The sequence below is a fragment of the Ailuropoda melanoleuca genome, chromosome 10 (genome assembly GCF_002007445.2).
Source record: "Ailuropoda melanoleuca isolate Jingjing chromosome 10, ASM200744v2, whole genome shotgun sequence".
In the NCBI taxonomy this organism is placed as follows: domain Eukaryota; kingdom Metazoa; phylum Chordata; class Mammalia; order Carnivora; family Ursidae; genus Ailuropoda; species Ailuropoda melanoleuca.
The window spans coordinates 16,003,635-16,023,935 of NC_048227.1; the positions used below are offsets into that span (position 1 = coordinate 16,003,635).

The window sequence follows — 20,301 nt, forward strand, 5'->3', positions numbered from 1 at the left end:
TTGGGCAGGGTTACCTCAAGCACCAGGCGACATGCTTCAAGAGCTTCTATCCAGTGCCAAGCTCGCCAGTGCCCTGGGAACCCACGTGGGACAGAGGCCTTTCTGCCCTGGAGCCCCCCACCCCCCAGCCTGGCCCGCCTGGGGACGGGGAAGGCGTCCTGGGCTAGTGGGGAGAGCCTGAGGCTTCTGGCAGAGCCCAGAGACCTGGAAAATCCCCGCCTGCAAAAGGCCGGGGTCACATGAGCCCTGTGAGTTGTTCCAAGGGCTTTCACCAAGCTCTTCCTCCCCCAGTCCACTGTCATATTAGGAAATAATGTCTCCTGCTTATTGAGAGCTTACTCTGTGCCAGGCATTGTGATTCACAGCGATGATCTCATTTAATCCTCACAACATCCCAGTGACCCTGGTGTTCTCATGATCAGCGTTTTACAGAGGGAGAAACTAAGTCTCAGAGAGGTTAAGGGACCTGCCCAAAGTCACACAGCCAGTACACCCAGAGCCAGCATGCAGACCCAGGTCTAGGTCCGCCTGCCTGATTCCACAGCCCGGCCTGCAGCAGCGCCTCTGCTGGTCAAGAGTTAAAGGTGCAAGTTTGACGGGGCGTCCATTTATGGAGGAGCCATTTTTCTCATGGTAACTACACAAAACTTTGTATGCGAAGATGAGCAGATACTCTCTGGAATGAGACTGAGATAAAACTTGAGCCTTCAGATATTTCATATTAAGACCAATGTTCCAGGCTCAGCCCATGGATCCCCGAAGTAACCTCTTCTCAGACCTCTGCCTTTAGAGGCATGTTGGCCAAGGAAGCTCTACTCCAGGACCTGCTCCTGTGCAGAGACTTTCCTGGAAGCCAAGAAAGAGGGACTCTCCATAGCTGGCCATCCCACTGGGTTCCTTGAGAAATTCATCCATTTCTCTGGGCTAAGGTTTCCAACTTCCCAACAGATACTCATTTTCAGGATTTGGAAATGAGAAATTGGAATTCTTGGGAATTCCTGAGATCAATATTTTTCATAACTTTCTGTATTTTTTAAAAATAAATAAGAGTACTTACAAAGAACTGTAGGCTATAGCAAATATTAAAAAACCAAAAAATACCAGAGAACATTATTGGGTAGCATGTGAATAACAAAATGTTTAAATCTTCAACAAGATTTATCACACAGCAGTATGTGTTGAAATTGACCATTGGAGGACTAGTTTGTTTCCAAAATTTGATTCTTGGAACATCAGTCATAGGATTTGTGTGAGATATATGATGCATGTAAACAGATTAATATTCTGTTTGTGAAAATGACTTTACAGCAGATACGGCCACAGATCCATTTGTGATATGGCAACAGCTATGAAAAAGAATGATTGGACTGTGACCACGTCTCCTTTTTTAACAAATATTTATTTATTTAAGTAATCTCTACACCCGCCGTGGGACTTGAACTCACGAAACTGAGATCAAGAGTCACACCCTCCTCTGACAGAGCCCCACTTCTCTCCTTCTGACCCAAGTTCCCAACATGTCTACCTTAGCCTTGGACTCCGTATATCAGGATTTCCTTCTCATACTTTCTACTTAGATGCCAGGGATTCTTTCATACCAGGAATGCTTCTATGTTTATTGTTAAGCATGAGTTCTCACAGGAAAATTATAACACGTTTTCCTATTTTCCCAATCTCTTGACTGATTGGTCTTGGGATTCAGGAAAACATAAATTTCCCAGAACATGTCCAGAAGGACTTCCTGCATAGAAATACTATTCTGGGCTGAACAGGATTGACAAGGCAAGTCTGCTACGGAAATAATGACCTAGGACATCATCAGGACCCAATCACTGATGCTTCCTGGTTTCAGGGGCCTCAGAGCCAGAAGATCCAATCGTGGATCTCAGCTCTGCCAGTTCCTGGATGTGAGACTTTGGGCAAGTCACTTTACCCCTCTGAGCTTCCACTGAATGGACGGGATGGTGCCTGGAAGTCATAGACTTGTTTCGTGAGGCGACGCTGTAGAAGGGTTAAAAGTGTGGCTTTAGGGTCAGATGGTCTGAGGTCTGAATCCGTTACTTACTACCTCTTTGATCTGGGGCAAGTTCTAGGCACTCTGAGCCCCATTTTTCTCCTCTGTAAAATGGAAACGCTGAGCCCACTTCACAGGACTTGGTTGAGTTTAAATGAGATCACATAGGAAAATGCTTCACACGGAGCGTGGTGCAGTGTACGTGCTTGACAAACGGGGACCAGGGTCGTGATTATCTGCTGTATCTACCTCACAGGGCCGTTGTGAGGACGAAAGGGAGGTTTTGTTGTGGAGTCGCTTTGTAAGCTGTGGTGTCCACACGCTTCTCTTTCCTTCAGAGTTGGGATGGTCAGAAACTACGGGTGGACATTGGCAGTCTCCAAGTAAGAGGCCTGGGGAGACTTAGGGACATCGCCAAAGGTAGCTGTGTTGAGGGAGAGCTGTCACCATGGTTACCTGAAACAGCGTTTAGTCACAACCAAGTGGGCAAACTCTGGCATCATGTGAAATTGGGGCACCCTTGGCGGGGGGGGGAGACGATTTTCAGAAAGAGGCTTTGGAGAAAGGACTGTCCACTGTAGGTTTGTTTAATTGAGATTGGATCAGGGGAAGGGGACGTGGAATAGAAAGAAGGTGGTGAGAGGGCTCTTTGGCTCTTGTCTGAAGCCCTGTCATTGGCTAAACCCAGGAAACAATCCTATTGGCTGGAACCAGTACATTCTGCCCCTGCCGCGCACGACCCATGATGTTCATTCATCCCTAGACTGTGGGCCAAACACGGATCTAAGGGCTTTCCAGCGATGAGCTCCTGTAATCCTGACAGCAGCCCTGGAGAGTGAACACGAGCACTACTTCCGTCTGCAGAAGGGGGCTTGGAGGCGGGGAAAGTTAAGTCCATGGCCCAAGGCCACGCAGCCTATTGGTGGTCGAGTCAAGATTCAGACAAGAGCGCAAGCCCTTAGGCCCCACCAGGCCACCTCAACTTATGAGATGTCAGATGCTGACCTTGAACAAGGAAAAAGGAAACACAAGTGTATGGAGTTTAGTGCCCAACGGGCCTCCTCTCTTGTCTTCTGTGACAACTCTCTCTCTCTCTCTCCTGATATTACTCCTACTTTTCCAGACACTGTTTCTTTGCTTCCAGAGCCATTCTTCTCTGCGTAGCCCTTAAGTCTGGGTCCTCCGGGCCCCATTCCTTGGACTCTTTTCTCTTTCTTTTGCACATACAGGTCTGTGAGGGGTCTTCCTCTTGCCCACGGCTTTGGCAATTGGGTATGTCTGCAATCCAAACTACCCCTCTGAGCACCAGCCCGATCCAGCCAACGGCCTCCTCGACACCCCCTCTGAGGTTCCAGGCTCTCAGCTGAATTCATCACCTCTCCCTTAGCATAAGTCTCCCCCTGAGTTCCCCTCCTTCCTTACCATGACCTCTTAGTTTCAAGTACTGGTGTAGCCATAGGGAACCCAAGAAGCCTGCATAGACACAGCCTCATGAATCCATTCCTTCAGCTAGACATGGACTGCAGGGTGTGTCCTCTGAGAGCCGCCAGCAATTTGGGGGTAAACTTGGAGGGCAGAATTCATCATTTAATCCGCTGTGTCCTAAGTGCCCGGCAGCATGTCAGGTCCAGTAGCTGGGGTGGAGGACACATTCGGGGGTGAAACAGACGGGATCCCCGGCTTTAGGGAGCTTTCAGGCTACGAGAAAAGATGGGCATTAGGAATCCGCCCAAAATACGAATTCTTACAAGCCGTGATCAGTTTCATGAAGGGAAAATTCAGGGAGCTATGAAAGAATAGAATAGGTCTGTATTAGGTTGGAGTGGGGGGTCAAAGGCCATTTTGAGAAGTGATAATTACTGTATCCCTGATAACTGAATTGGAGGAAGATCATTCCATATGGAAGCAACAGTAGGTGCGTGCATGAGGACCCAGAGGTGGGCAAGAACTTGGTATGTTGGGAAACTGAAAGGCAGCCGTGTCGCTGGAGCTGAGTATGCTGGCCATGATGACTGGTCAAGATAAGGCTGGACAGGCTGGCTGGGGGTGGTGGCAGGGGCCTTGTGGGCCATGGTAAGGAGCCTGGATTTTTCGATTTAGCTTTATATTTGGAAATAATTTCCAAGTTACAGAAAAGTGAATAGTACAACGGACATCTGTCCTCTATCCCAAATTCACCTGTGAAAATTATGAATTCTTTCTCTATATGAAGTGTTACAGGTGACTCTTATTCTGAACTGAGAATAAGTTGCATACATCACATTCCTTTACCCTTACACAGTTACAGTGTATACAAGAAAGTTATCCACTTCACTGAATTTAATATTAATGCAACACAATATATCCCATTTATCACCCATTTTGTCAATTACCTCAGTAATGTCCTTTACATAGGATTTTCCCTCTAGTCCAGGATCCAGTCTAGAAATAAAGTGATTCATTCCACTGTCATTTCTCTTTAGTCTCCTTTAATCCGGAATAGTTGGCTTTGTCTTTTATGACATTGACATGATGGAAAAATTCAGTTTTCCCCCTTAAGAGAATATTCCTCCTTTTGGGGTTTGTCCTCTTGTTTCATCATCACTCATTCCTGCTGGAAGAGGACATAAACGGTATTGTGTCTTTCCCTTCAGGCAATAAAGGCACACGCTCTCTGTCTCCTCCTCCTTGGTGATTTAAACATTGTCCGGCTAATCTACAGTTACTGTTTTTCCCTTGTCACCCATATGCAATCAGGGAGATAGTTACAACCGTGCAGATATCCTATTCCAGAGATGATTAAATAGATGAGATTAAACAGCCATCCAGGCTTCTTGCCTGAAGTAAATCGGTCAGTGTCAGGAGGGTTATAGAATGACTTCAGCTCTCTCTCTCCTTGACATTCTTCTGCCTATTTATTTATTTATTTATTTATTTATTTATTTATTTATTAGCAGGGACTTTTGGGTTTCTACCATTTTCCAATAATTTTAGTGATTAACTGTACTTGTTTTGGTGCTCGAATTATCCCAGATTTGGCCAGTGGGAGCCCCTTAAAACTAGAAGCCCTGGATTCTATCCCAGCTTCGGTGGACTGGTGTGGTTCGATGTGCGTATTAGACTTGGACGGTGTGTGAAAATGCATTGTACGGGCACAGAGGAGGAAGTAGCGAGATCTGGCAGGTGGCTCTTGTGTAGTCCGGGTGGGAGATGTGGCTTAGACCAGAGAATTAATTTAGATGCTCGAGAAAATTTAGCGATACAATCAGTGGAACTCATGGTTCAGGGAATGTGCAAGCAGTCAGAGAGGGACGGACCAGAGTAGCTGGGTGGATGGTGGAGATATTTACTGATATGGGGAAGCCAAGCAGAGTAAGGGGGTCAGGCTGGATGGGTATTTTAGACAGTTGAGTTTGAGATGTCCTTGACATCCAGGTGAAGACGTCAAGTAGTAATTGGGTATATTTTGTTCTGGAGAGAGGTTCAGACCAGAAGAAAATTTAGGAGTTGTCACATACGGATGATTTTTGAGTCCATGGTCCTGGATGAAATGCTGTAAGGGGAGAACGTGTAGTGAAGAAAGAGAGGGCCCAGACTGGGAATCCTCAGGGAGTTCACTGTTTGGGGGCGTGGCTGTGTGTGGTGGGAGATGGCAATGGAGAGAAGGGGGCCAGGTCACATGGAGCCTGCAATGTCAGGCCAGGTCCTGAGGGCCACGGGGAACCGTTGAAGGGTTCTGAGTAGGGGCGTGAGCGCCAGGGTATGATCTGAGTTTTAGAAAGATTGTTCTGATAGCCAAGTAAGGATGATTTGGAGAGTCATGGCAGTGGCTAATGCTATGGTTCTTTCTAAAGTAAATCTGCTATCCTCTTGCCACTGGGGATTGCTCGGATGGACCCAGGCGTCTGGAATGCCCTCTCCTTAGTCACCTGGGCACAAAAAAGACGATCAGCACAGCTGCCTCTGCTGCATTTATCAGCCTCCGGTAATGACAGCAGCCCCCACCTCCCTGCCTCGTTCTAGCTGGAGCTGCACAGCGTGCTTCTGGAACCTTTTCTCAGCCAGGTGCATTGTGGGTGGGACTGTGCATGAGCTGGTCCCTGAGGTTTGTGGGAGTCTGTTTGGCCACTGTGATCCTCTGCCCTCGCGTGCTTTGAGTTCGGTGTGGTCTCTGCCAGCCAGGCAACTGCCCATTCAAAGTATGTTGTCCCCTCCGCACCCCTGCACGTGCTAAGGAGAATGGGTTGAGTTCGGAGGAACATCCTAGTGGAGCGTACCAGGGGTGACGCCGTGCAGGAGACGCGCAATCCTGTCGAGAGGATGTCGACACAAATAAGCAAAGGCAGAATTTCAAGAGACCAGAGGGAGAGGCAGATGTTCTGGAAGCCTGGGAAAGGCAAGACTGTTACTAGTTGGAGAAATGAGGGAAGGTTCCCTGGAGAAGGCGGCATTTGAACCGGGTCCTGAGGACAGAGAGGACTATTTTCCATTTCACAAAGGAAGTATTTGATTATTCAAGCAGAAAAGAAAAATAAGGGGAAAAATCAAAGCCCCCCTTCCTCGCATGTTATTGCATTGTCCACACAATCGTTGGTTACGTCAATATCCCATTAGGCAGCTACTTTTATACTTAGTCCTCTTATTGTTGGAATAATTCATTTCCAGGCCTCAAGGCATTGGCTTGGAACCTGTGGCTCGGCAGTGGGGACAGAAGCAACCCCGGGACCCAGTGCAACTCAGGAATCAGTGCTCGAGCCCATCCCCTCATTCCTTCATGCAACAGACATTTATTAAGGACTCATCTCCCCCAGGCCTTGAGGAAACAATGATGATCAAGACATAGTTCCTGTCTAGGAACTCAAGTTCAACGGAACGGGAACCCCACGTGGAGAGAATTGATTGTAAAGCACGTGAAGACGCCACAGGCAGGCCCACTGCGTACAAGATGGCGGTGCTGCCGTAGAGACACGAGCTGCGGGACCAGAAGCCTCCGCGGTAGAGGGCGGCACCAAGCAGAGCATGCGCAGTGAGCTGGGGGAGGATTGAGGACACCTGTCAGAAGACCAAGTTCACGTGGAGCAAAGCTGCATACCTTTCTGTCCACAGGCTGGAAGACACGTCTCTCCTACTCTTAAGCTTCTGGGTGTTTTGTTTTGTTTTGTTTTTTTCTGTTTTCTATTTCAAATATTTCCTTTCTCCAATTTTTTTTAGGGGGGGTGCTATTTTTATGCTCTTTTCCAAAATCTCAACTTATGTGCTTCATTCATTTTATTTTTCTCTTTTTGACCCTAAAAGCATTTAATGCTGTTAATTTTACCTCTGCAGGTAGTTTTGACTGTATCCTATTTTTAAAATTATTTTCTTTCTTTTTTTTTTTTTTAAAGATTTTTATTTATTTATTCGACAGATAGAGACAGCCAGCGAGAGAGGGAACACAAGCAGGGGGAGTGGGAGAGGAAGAGGCAGGCTCATAGCAGAGGAGCCTGACGTGGGGCTCGATCCCATAACGCCGGGATCACGCCCTGAGCCGAAGGCAGACGCTTAACCGCTGTGCCACCCAGGCGCCCCTTAAAATTATTTTCTAAATAGTTTGGTTTTTACTCTTGATTGACTTTTTGTCATAAGAGTAATTTGATATGTTCATGTTTTTTCCATTTCTAAGTGGCGTGTTTTATATTACTGTTAGCTGTATTGCATTGGATCAGAGACCGACTTTTAGAATTTCCACTTTTCAAAATTTACCAAAATATCCTCTGTAGCTTAATATTTGTTGAATTTCGTCGCTGTCCATGGAACTTGAATAGAAGGTACACTATTTGTTTTCAGGTTAAAAATTTTTGTATGGTTATATCTTCTATGTCCTTATTTATTTTTTGATTACTTGTTCAGAAGATGTGTTAGAATATTTCCAATAAAACTGTTTCTCATGTTTCTCCTAGTATTACTCAGTATTTTATTTCACGAATCTTTGTTATTTAACACATGAGAAATTAATTACACCGTGGAGTCAAGACCGCCCGGATTTAAACCCTGGCTCCATCATTTATTCGGTTAGATTCCTTATCCAGACAATGGAGATAGTAATGGTATCTCCTTTGTGTAATTGTTGGATGAGATGAGATGAATGGAAAGCATGGCACATGGCAAGGGCTCAATAAAGCTGGAATTCACTAGCACAATCATCGTCATATCGCCTGGGTGACCATTGCTGGCATTCGAAGCCTCTGCTCTGGAGGCAGAAAGGCCTCGAAGAACCTTTCTTTTTCTCTAGCCAGTACACATTTGGTAAGGGAATGCCCCATATAGAACATTAGAAGTCACTGTGGAAAACAGGGGCAAAGCTGAGAGCTTCCCAGCATGCAAACACAGAGTGACACACATTAGTTTTGATGGTGGGATCACTGGGTCAGCCTGTGCGTGGACATGTGAGTATTAATGGCATCCTCCAGCCTTTCATGGGCGGATGGGGCTGGTGGGAAGTCAGGAAGAGGGAGAGGCCCCAGCTTTTCCCAGATGTCATTTCAAACACTGTGTCCTCCCCCTCAGATCCTCGGGTCCCTTCTACCAGCACTACGAGCTGGGATTCTGTACGTTTCCCTGCTGATGGCTTACACCTGCAGCCTTCAGAGGTTCGCTCTTGGACACTGGAGGGATTTACCCATGGGAACTTTGATGTCCTCACAGCCTCCCTGCTCTGGGGCCTTACAGTCCATGACTGGTGTGTCAGTGCTAAACCCTGGCTCTTTGTTTACACCGCAGAGCCGCTCACACCCTTGCTGGTCTTCTTCGCATGCTTACCTTGCTCCCCTGTCTACTTCAATCCCTTCGTGGTTTTTCCTGAGAACACTTCCTTAATAAATCGCTTGCCTGGGTTAAGCTTATTCTGATATGGACTGAGCGTAGTAGTGAGTTCATGTCTTTTTTTTTTTTTTTAAGTTTATGTCCTTTTGGTTGCAAGAGACATAAATCCAAAGGCAGTAGCTTGGGCAAAGTGGTCAGAGGATGCTGGAGCCTCCCAACTCATCCCAAGAAGGAAAGGAGTACTCCTGGGCCATGGAGGCATCTGACATCAGGCCATTCTCCCCCCGGCTGTCTTGATGACTCAGATGTGCTTTATTCCCTGAGAGTGGTGTTTCCAAATAGCTGGTAGTAAGGCTGCAAACAGTGTCCCTCACTCATTTCCTCACCTCTGCCCTGATTTGTTCAGTGTGGGACCAAATGGCCACAACTGGGGCAAAGGAGATATTTAGCACAGATGGGGTGATTCCTGACTATAGATTCTCCTCTATTCCCGGTGAAGGAGGGGCTGTGGCAGAAGCAAGGGATGCTGGAAAGAAAAAAAGCTGATGCCCACCACGTGATTCCTTTGGTGAAAAGAGCAGTGAACTTTAAAAAACATGGCTTGCTTGTACACTCAGTTTCACAGCAGCACCATTCACAGCAGCTAAAGGCAGAAACAAGTCAAATGTCCATCAACAGACAAATTGATAAACTGTGATATATATACACAAAATGGAATATTATTCAGCCTTTAAAAGGAAGGAAATTCTGACACATGCTATAATGTGGATGTACCCTGAGGACATTATGCTGAGTGAAATAAGCCAGTCACAAAAAGACACATACCATGTGATTCCATTGATGTGAGGTACCTAGAGTAGGCAAATTCATGAAGACAGAAAATAGAACAGAGGGATGGTGGGAACAGGAATAGGGGATGTTGTTTAATGAGTACAGAATTTCTGTTTAGACGGGGCTCCTGGGTGGCTCAGTCGTTAAGCGTCTACCTTCGGCTCAGGTCATGATCCCAGGGTCCTGGGATCGAGCCCCACATCGGGCCCCTGCTCAGCGGGAAGCCTGCTTCTTCCTCTCCCACTCCCCCTTCTTGTGTCCCCTCTCTCGCTGTGTCTCTCTCTGTCAAATAAATAAAATCTTTTAAAAATTTTTTCTGTTTAGAATAATGAAAAAGTTCTCAAAATGAATAGTGGTGATGATTGCACAACCTGAGAATGTATTTAATGGCCAGTGAATTGTGCACTTAAGAAGGGCAAAGTATTAGAATTATCCAGAGAAACAACCAATAATATATTATGAAGAGATTTGTTACAAGGAATTGGCTCTTGCAATTATGGAAGCTGAGAAGTCCCAACCCAGAAGCCAATGGTGTAAGTTTCAGTCTGAGTCTAAGAACAAAGGAAGGAGAAGACCAATGTCCCAGCTCAAAGACAGCCAGGCAGAGAGAATGCTTTCCTACTCAGCCTTTTATTCTATTCAGGTCTTCAATACATGGAATGATGTCTGCCCACATTAGGTAGGGCAATATCCTTTACCCAGTCTACCAACTCAAAAATTTTTGAAGATTTATTTATTTATTTATTCATTTGAGGGAGAGAGAGAACACAAGCAGGGGGGAGGAGCAGAGTGCAAAAGAGAAGCAGACTCCCCACCAAGCAAGGAGTCCAATCCAGGGCTCCATCCCAGAACCCCGAGATCACGACCACAGCCAAAGGCAGATGTTTAACTGACTGAGCCACCAAGATGCCCCTACCAACCCCAATTTAATCTCATCCAGAAACATCCTCACAGACATACCTGGAAATAATGTTTAACCAAACATCTGGGCACTCCAAGGTTTAGGTTGACGCATATAATTAACCATCACAATTGGTAACTTTTATGTTATGTATATTTTAGCACAATAAAAAGCAAAGGCATTGTCTTAATGTTGACCTCTGGCCAAAATGGAGTTACTAGGACCAGATTACCCTCTTGCCCGAGATAACAATAAGACAAAACACACAAAACAATGATTTTCAAGACACGGGATATGACAAGGAAGGACAGTGATCCCTGATGACTTCACTGGTGAATTCTACCGAACATTCATGAATTTATTTATTTGTGTGCATGTGAGAGAGACACAGAGAGAGAGAGCACACACAGGGGAAGTGGCAGGCAGAGGGAGAAGAAGGCTCCCCGCTGAGCAAGGAGCCTGATGTGGGGCTCAATCCCAGAACCCTGGGATCATGACCTGAGCTAAAGGCAGACACTTAACCCACTGAGCCACCCAGGCATCCCAGTCTGCCCACCATTTAAAAAGAATTAACACCAATTCTTCTCAAACTCTTTCAAAAAACAGAAGAGGAAGAAATTCTTCCTAACTCATGAGGCCAGGATTACTCTGATACCAAAGTCAGACCAAAACAACACAAGAAAAGAAAATTATAGACCAATATTACTTATGAATATTGATATAAAAATCCTCAACAAAATACTAGGAAACCAAATGCAACAGCATATTAAAAGGATTGGGACGGGAGCGCCTGGGTGGCTCAGTTAAGTGCCTGACTCTTGATCTCAGCTCAGATCATGATCTCAGGGTTGTGAGACCAAGCCCCATATTGAGCTCGGCACTAAGTGTGGAGCCTGCTTAAGATTCTCTCTGCTTCTCCCTCTGCCCCTCCCCCACCCTCTTGCTCTCTCTCTCTCTCAAAAAAAAAAAAAAAAAAGATTGTGGTGCCACGATGGTTCAGTCTGTGAAGCATGTGACTCTTCATCTTGGGGTTGTGAGTTCAAGCCCCACGTTGGGTATAGAGATTACTTAAAAATAAAATTGATAGATAGATGATAGATAGACAGATAGGTAGAGAAATGGATTAAACATCATGACCAATTAGGATTTATCCCAGAAATCCAAGCACGGTTTAACACACAAAAATTAATCAGTGTAATACCGCCCACTAATAGAATGAAGGGGAAAAAATACATGATCTTCTCAATTGATGTTAATAACACATGACAAAGTTCAACACTTTTCAAGATAAAAACATTCAGCACACTAGGAACAGATCTTTTTCAACATCATAAAGTGCAGTTATGAAAAACCTACAGGTAACATGGTAGTGAAACTCTGAAGGTTTCAACTCTAACATAAAGGACAAGGCAGAGATGCCCGCTTTCACCACTGACATTCAAAGTTCTAGCCAGAGCAATTAGGCAAGGAAAAGAAATCAAAAGTATACAAATTGGAAAAGACATAGAACTATGTCTATTCACAGATGACATGATCTTATACATGGAAAATAAATCCCAAAGATTCCACCAAAAAGCACGAGAGAGAATAAACAAATTCAGCAAAGTTGCAGAGTAAAAGATTAACACCAAAAAAATTAGCTGTGTTTCTATACATCAGCTGTGAACCATCCAAAAGGAAAAATCCATTTACAGCAGCATTAAAAAGAATAAAATACCTAGGAATAAATTTAACCAAGGAAATGAAAGACTGTATGCTAAAAATTGCAAAACATTATTGAAAGAAATTAAAGAGGAGCCAAATTAATGGAAAGACACCCTGTCTTTATGGATTGAGAGACTTAATATTGTTAAGATGGCAATACTACCCAAAGAGATCTACAGACTCAATGCGAACCCTATAAAACACCAACGGCTATTTTTTTTTTTTTGTAGAAATGGAAGAGCCAATCCTTAATTTATATGGAATGGCAAGGGGTCCTGGAGAGCCAAAACAGTTTTGAAAAAGGAGAACAAAGTTGGAGAATTCATACCTAATTTCAGAATTTATTGCAGTGCTACAGTAATCAAAACAGTATGGTATTTGCATAGAAATAGACACATAGGTCAATGGGATAGAAATCAGAGTCCAGAAATAAAGCCATACATCTGTGGTCATTTGATTTCTGTAAGGGTGCCAAACCAGTCAATGTGGAAGGAGATGGTGCAAGGGCAAATGGATATCCACATGCAAAAGCACAAAGCTGGACCCATACCTACATCATATATGAAAATTAACTCATAATGAATCAGTGACCTAAATAAAAGAGCCAAAAGTATGCCTCTTAGAAGAAAATAAAGTGGTAAATCTTTATGATCTTGAATTTGGAAATGGAGTTTTAGATATGATACTAAAAATCATGAATAACAAAAGAATAGATACATTAGATGTAATGTAGGCACTTAGGTCTGTAAATTTGCCTCTAAGCACTGCGTTAGCTGCATCTTATATATTTTGTATGTAACGTCTTCATCTTCATTCACTTCAAAATGTCTTATAATTTCCATTGTAATTTCTTCTTTGATCCATTGGCTATGTACGAATATGTTCCTTAATTTCCACATATTTGTGAATTTCTCCAATTTCCTCCTGTTACTGATTTCTAAAATCATTCTATTTTTGTCAAAGTTGTGTGATTCGTTTCACAGTGTATACAAGCATCAAAATCATTGCGTTGTACACTGAAACTAATATAATGTTCTATGTCAATTATACCTCAAAAAAGTTGTTTAATTCAATCTTTTTAAATTTACTGAGAAAATAAATAAATAAATAAATAAATAAATAAATAAATAAATAAATTTACTGAGACTTTTTTTAAAAAGATTTATTTATTTTCAGGGCACCTGTGTGGCTCAGTCAACTAAACATCTGCCTTTGGCTCAGGTAATGATTCCAGATTCCCAGGATTGAACTCCACGTCAGGCTTCCTGCTTAGTGGGGAGTCTGCTTCTTCCTATGTCCCTCATCCCACTCGTGCTGTCTCTCTCACTCTCTCTCTGAAATAAAAATCTTTTTAAAATATTTATTTCTTTGAGAGAGAGAGAACATGAGCAGGGGAGAGGGGCAGAGGAAGAGGGAGAGAATCCTGGAGCAGACTCCCAGCTGAGCGTGGAGCCTGATGTGGGGCTCAATCCCAGGACCCTGAGATTATGACCTAATCCCAAAGGGTTGGACACTCAACCGACTGGGCCACCCAGGAGCCTTGAGATATATTTTATGACCTACTGTATGGTCTCTCTTGGACAACATTCCATACGGACTTGATAAAATTGTGTATTCTGTTGTTGTATGGAATGTTCTACAAATTCCTGTTAAGTCTAATTGGTTGATGGTGCTGTTCACATTGTCTATTTCCTTGCTGATCTTCTGTCTAGTAGCTCTATTATTGATAATAGGGTATCGAAGACTCCAACTATTATGTCGAATTGTCTACTCCTTCCTTCAAGTCTGTCAGAAAATAAACTGTCAAACGAAAATTCTATACCTGGAAAAATTACCTTTCAAGAATGAAGGAGACATTAAGACGTTTCTAGATAAATGAAGGGTGAGGGAGCTCATCATTAGTAGACCTGCCCTGTAAGAAATGCTAAAGGGAGTTCTTCAGGCTATAATGAAAGGACACTCTGACTCAAAGTCATAAGAAAAAAATAAAGTTTAACACTAGTAAAGGCAATTTCATAAACATAAAAGCCGGTATTATGGTATTTTTGGTTTGGCTTATAACTTCTCTCTTTTTCTTGTATGATTTCAAAGGAAAATGCATAAAACAATAATTATAGATCTATGTTGATGGACATATAATGTATAAAGTTGTAAACTGTGACAATAATAGTATAAAAGCCAGGAACAGAGGTGTGTGGGAGGAGAATGTGCATATAATATTGAAACTAAGTTGGTATTTTTCAAACCAGATTGTTACAAGTTTAAAGTGGTAATTGTAATCCTATGGCAACCACTAAAAAATAATAATAATAATAAAATATACGTGAAGGGAATCAAAATGGCACACTATAAAAAATCAACTGAATAAAAAAAACAGTAATAGAAGAACAGAGGAACAAAAAACATGTAAGACACACATAAAACAAATAGCTAAATGACAGAAATAAATTATTCTTTCTCAGTAATCACATTAAATGTAAACAGGTTAAATCCTTTCCTTCTATTAAAATACAGAGATGGGTAGATTGACTTAAAAAACAAAAACAAAAACAGGGACGCCTGGCTGGCTCAGTCAGTGGAGCGTGCGATTCTCTATCACAGGGTTGTACATTCGAGCCCCACACTGGGTGTAGAGATTACCTAAAAATAAAATCTTTAAAAACAACAACAATGAAAACAACAGGATCTATCTGTATGCTGTCTATAAGAGATCCACTTTTTTAAAAAGATTTTATTTCTTCATTTGAGAAAGCGAGCACAAGTTGGGGGGCAGAGGGAGAAGCAGACTCCCTGCTGAGCAGGAAGCCCAACACCAGGCTCCATCCTAGGACCCTGGGATCATGACTCGAGCAGAAGGCAGACACTTAATGCACTGAGCCACCCAGGTGCCCCAAGAGATTCACCTTAGATACGAGAACATAAAGAGATTGATGGGTGACTGAATGGCTCAGTCAGTTAAGCATCTGACTCTTTTTTTAAAAATAGTTTTTTTTTAAAGATTTTATTTATTTATTCAACAGAGATAGGGACAGCCAGCGAGAGAGGGAACACAAGCAGGGGGAGTGGGAGAGGAAGCAGGCTCATAGTGGAGGAGCCTAATGTGGGGCTCGATCCCATAACACCGGGATCACGCCCTGAGCCGAAGGCAGATGCTTAACCGNGGCTCNATCCTACAACCCTAAGATCACAACCTGCATTGAAACCAAGAGTCAGAGACTTTAACTAACTCCACCACCCAGCCTCCCCAAGTGTCTGACTCTTGATTTCGGCTCAGGACATGATCTCAGGGTTCGGAAATGAAGCCCCACGTCAGGCCCTGTACTCAGCATAGAATCTGCTTGTCCCTCTCCCTCTGCTCCTCCCCACCTTGCACTCTCTCTCTCTCAAATAAATTTTAAAAATCTTAAATAAAGAGGTTGAAAAGTGAAGTAATGGAAAAGATATTCCATGCAAATAGTAAACAAAACAGACCTGGGGTGGCTAAATTACTATCAAAATATAATTTTTATTTATTAGACAAAATATACTTTAAATAAAAAAAGATAACAAGGGGGCACCTGGGTGGCTCAGATGGTTAAATGTCTGCCTTCAGCTCAGGTCATGATCCCAGGGCCCTGGAATTGAGCCCAATGTCGGGCTCCCTGCTCAGTGGGGAGCCTGCTTCTCCCTCTCCTTCTGCCTGCTCCTCCCCTTGCTTGTGCTCTCTGTCTGTCAAATATATAAATGAAATCTTTTTTTAAAAAGGTAACAAGAGACAAAGAAGGACAATATATATTGATAAAAGATTCAGTACAAGAAGACATAATAATTATAAACATATACACACCTAATAAAAGAACCTCTAAATATATAAAGCAAACATTGACAAAATTGAAGGGAGAAATAGGCGGTTTTATAGTAATAATAGTTGGAGATTTTATCCTACTTTCAGCTATGGAAAACAGGTTGGTATTTCCTTAAAAGGCTAATCATAGAGCTATCATATGATTCAACTACTTCTTCCTTCCAAATAACCTGAAAGCAAGGAGTCAAGCAGATACTTGCATGCCAATGTTCATTGCACCATTACTCACAATAGCCAAAAGGTGGAAATAACCCAAGTATCCATCAACAAATCAATGGATAAACAAAATGTGGTGTATACACACAACGGAATATTTTTCAGCCATGTAAAGGAATGAAGTTCTAATGCATACTACAACACAGATATCCTTGAAAACATTATGCTAAGTAAAATAAGTCAGATGCTAAAGAACAGATATTGTGCGATTCTGCTTATACGAGGTAGCTAGAATAGGCAAATTCACAGAGACAGAAAATAGATTAGACGTTACCAGGTGCTGCAAGGAGGGAGAAATGAGCAGTTATTGCCTAATGGTTCCAGGGTTTCTGTCTGGAGTGATGAAAACGTTTTGGAAATAGATGGTGACTTTGGTTGCACAACATTGTGAATGCAATTAATGTCACTGAATTGTACACTTAAAAATAGATAAAAAGGCAATTTTATGTTATATATAACCAAAATTTTAAAAATTACTAATACACAAAAAGCCCACTGAATTGTACATTTTTTTTTAAAGATTTTATTTATTTGACAGAGAGAGAGAGACAGCCAGCGAGAGAGGGAACACAAGCAGGGGGAGGGGGAGAGGGAGAAGCAGGCATCCCGCCAAGCAGGGAGCCAGTCGCGGGACCTGATCCCAGGACCCCAGGATCACACCCTGAGCAGAAGGCAGATGCTTAATGACTGTGCCACCCAGGCGTCCCTGAATTGTACACTTTTAATAGGTGAAATGTATCATATCTGAATTGCATCTCAAAAAAGCTCTTTTTTAAAGTTTTAAATTTTGATGTTCAATTTACTGCTTTTTCTTTTATGAATCATGCTTTTGGTGTCAAGTCTAAGAACACTTAGTTCAACTTTAGATCCTGAAAATTTTCTCCTGTGCTTTAAAAAAAAAAAAGTTTTTGGGGTGCCCGGGTGGCTCAGTCATTAAGCATCTGCCTTCCACTCAGGTCACGATCCTGGGGTCCTGGGATCAGGTCCCGCGACTGGCTCCCTGCTTGGCGGGATGCCTGCTTCTCCCTCTCCCCCTCCCCCTGCTTGTGTTCCCCCTCCCCGCTGCGCAAGGAGCCCAAAGCGGGGCTTGATCCCAGGGCCCTGGGATCATGACCTGAGCTGAAGGCAGACCCTTAACTGACTGAGCCGCCTGGGTGCCCCATAATTTATTTTATTTTATTTTTTTTGATGTTGTTATATTCTGAGACCTTGCTGAATTCACTGATTAGATCTAGGAGTTTATTGGTAGATTGCTTGGTATTTACTCCGTAAACAATCATGTTATCTGCAAGTAGTGACCATTTTGTTTCTTCCATTACAATCTGCATGCCTTTTATTTTCTTTTCTTGCCCTATTGCATGAGTTAGAACTTCCGTTATTTTGCTGCATAACAGAGGTAAGAATGGACATTTTTAAATTTTATTTTCCAAATGTTGCTAATGCTATACAAAAATTACAACTTAAAAAAACACAACTGATTTTTGTATTTTGACCTTGTTTCCTAGACAGAGCTAAATTTATTTATCAGTTCTAGTAGCTGTTTTACAGTTTCTTTGTAAATAATGTCACCAGCAAATGGAGACAATTTACTTCTTCTCTTCTGATACTTATGCCTTTCCTTTTTCTTGCCTTATTGCACCAGCTAGTACCTCCAGTATGATGTCAAATAGATGTAGTGAAAGTGGTCATCTTTGGCTTGTTCCCGATCTTAGAGTGAAAGTATACAATATTTCACCTTTAAGTATGATTTTGGGGGTAGATTTTTTCTTTCTTAAAAAATTATTTTTTTAGAGAGAGAGAGTGAGCGTGCACGTGCGCATGAACAGGAATGGGGGAGGGGCAGAGAGAAAGGGAGAGAGAGAATCTTAAGCTGGCTCTGCACTGGGCATGATCTCATGACCCTGAGATCATGACCTAAGCAGAAATCAAGAGTCAAGGGGCGCCTGGGTGGCACAGCGGTTTAAGCGTCTGCCTTCGGCTCAGGGCGTGATCCCGGCATTGTGGGATCGAGCCCCACATCAGGCTCCTCCGCTATGAGCCTGCTTCTTCCTCTCCCACTCCCCCTGCTTGTGTTCCCTCTCTCGCTGGCTGTCTCTATCTCTGTCGAATAAATAAATAAAATCTTTTAAAAAAAAAAAAGAAATCAAGAGTCAAATACTTAGCTGACTGAGCCAGCCAGGCGCTCCTGTAGGTTTTTTTCTATATATATTTTGCCAGATGACGAAGTTCCCTTTTATTGAATTTTTAATTTTGGTTATTGTATTTGGCTATTTGTATTGTATTTGTATTCTATTTGGCTTTTTTCAAATCTGGTAGGTCATTTGGTGATGTTTCCAACTTCTTGCAATTATTTTTCAAGTTTATGTTTTATTTCTTTAAACATAATAATCAGGGGCACCTGGCTGGCTCAGTCAGGAGAGCATGTGGCTCTTGATCTTGGGGTCGTGAGTTCAAGTCCCACATTGGGTGTAGAGATTACTTAAATAAACAAACATAAATAAGTAAACAAGCAAACAATAATAATCATCAGAGATTATAATTTTGTAAATAATTCCAATATATGAAATACTTACAAGTGTTGGCTTCTGCTTTCTGTCATTTCTCTGTGTGCTGGGATATTTCTGACTGTGTATTCTCTTTGAAAACTTATTTGAAGGAATTTGCTCCCACCAGTTGCCTAAACGCTGCCAGTCTACAGTCACTTTAAATATACAGCTTAAGAATTTTTTTTTTTTTTTGAGCACACAAATGATGTAATTTGAAGCTATGTATCCACTCCAGGCCTGTCATCACAACTCAGAAATAGTTTCTTCCCTCTGTTCTGCTCAGCACCAAGGAACTTTGCAAACCCCTGGGGCAACGGGCCTGGGTTAGGTTACTCTTGCTTGACTCCTTTTTGAATCCAGCAGGGGGCATCTCTTCTTAGTCACTGGGACGGGTTGGATTTCTGTTCTGAGATGCCTGCTCAAGTTGACCTCGTTTAGCAAATGTTTTCAGGGTGAAGGCAGTTTGAGTACTCACGTTTCTCTCTGGGCTCACATTTTCACCTAGATTTTAGACTGGTAGTTCCTCTTTGATCTTCAGTATTTAAAAAAAAAAAGATTTTATATATTTATATGACAGAGAGAAAGTACAAACAGGGGAAGGTGCAGAGGGAGAGAGAAAAGCAGGCTCCCCACTGAGCAGGGAGCCCCACGCAGGGCTCCATCCCAGGACCCCGGGATCATGACCTGAGCCGAAGGCAGATGCCCAACTGACTGAGCCACCCAGGCATCCAAATCACAAAATTCTACCCCTGAAACTAATAATAACTAGTATATGTTAATTTTTAAAAAGAATGTATTATTATTATTATTATTATTATTATTATTATTATATCTTTTACTCTGCATTTTCATTGTTTTCAAAAGCAGCTTGGTCTGAACAGCCTGCTATATTCACCACAAAGGATTCTGTGCTTTTACGCTTCAAAAAAAAAAAAAAAAAGTTTATCTCTTATCGGCTCTCATCTCCTCTATCTCCTCTGTCTTTGTGTACTTAGATCCGTTAAAAAATTCCTTCCCTCTTATTTTAAAGGAGTGTCTGGGAAAGCTAGAGGCAAATGCCTACAGACCATCCTCTCCAACCAAATAAAAAATGACTACAAGAATGAAAGGCAAGAGGCTAAACAGAATGCTTCTCTCCGGTCCTGTCACTTGATGGCTGATTTCCAACTTGGGGGGAATAGCTGTTCCACACAGCGAGCACTTTACGAGGGAGTAGACCCTTCCCTCCCTCCTCATCCTTCCTTGATGGACAGACTGCACACGCCAGCAGCCACTGCTCCCACCACCCCTCCCAGCCCCCACCAGTAAGATTTGGGGAAGTAAAGATTGTCTCCGTGGTTTTATTTATTTATTTATTTATTTATTTATTTATTTATTTAGAGAGCACGTGCAAAAGCGGGGTGGAGGGGTGAGGGTGGGGGAGGGGCAGAGAGAGAGGGAGAGTGAGAATCTTTTTTTTTTTTTT

General features: G+C 42.8%; 1 long non-coding RNA gene across 3 annotated transcripts in view; it reads right to left on the bottom strand.

Moving 5' to 3' along the window:
• The window catches only part of LOC105240001, a 15,805-nt gene extending 15,596 nt beyond the window's left edge, over positions 1–209 (bottom strand). For all 3 annotated transcript variants that reach the window (XR_004628401.1, XR_002143812.2, XR_002143811.2), the window contains exon 1: positions 15–209. This is a non-coding gene — a long non-coding RNA (uncharacterized LOC105240001). The remainder of the gene's footprint in view (positions 1–14) is intronic.
• Between the last annotated feature and the right edge of the window lie 20,092 nt (positions 210–20,301).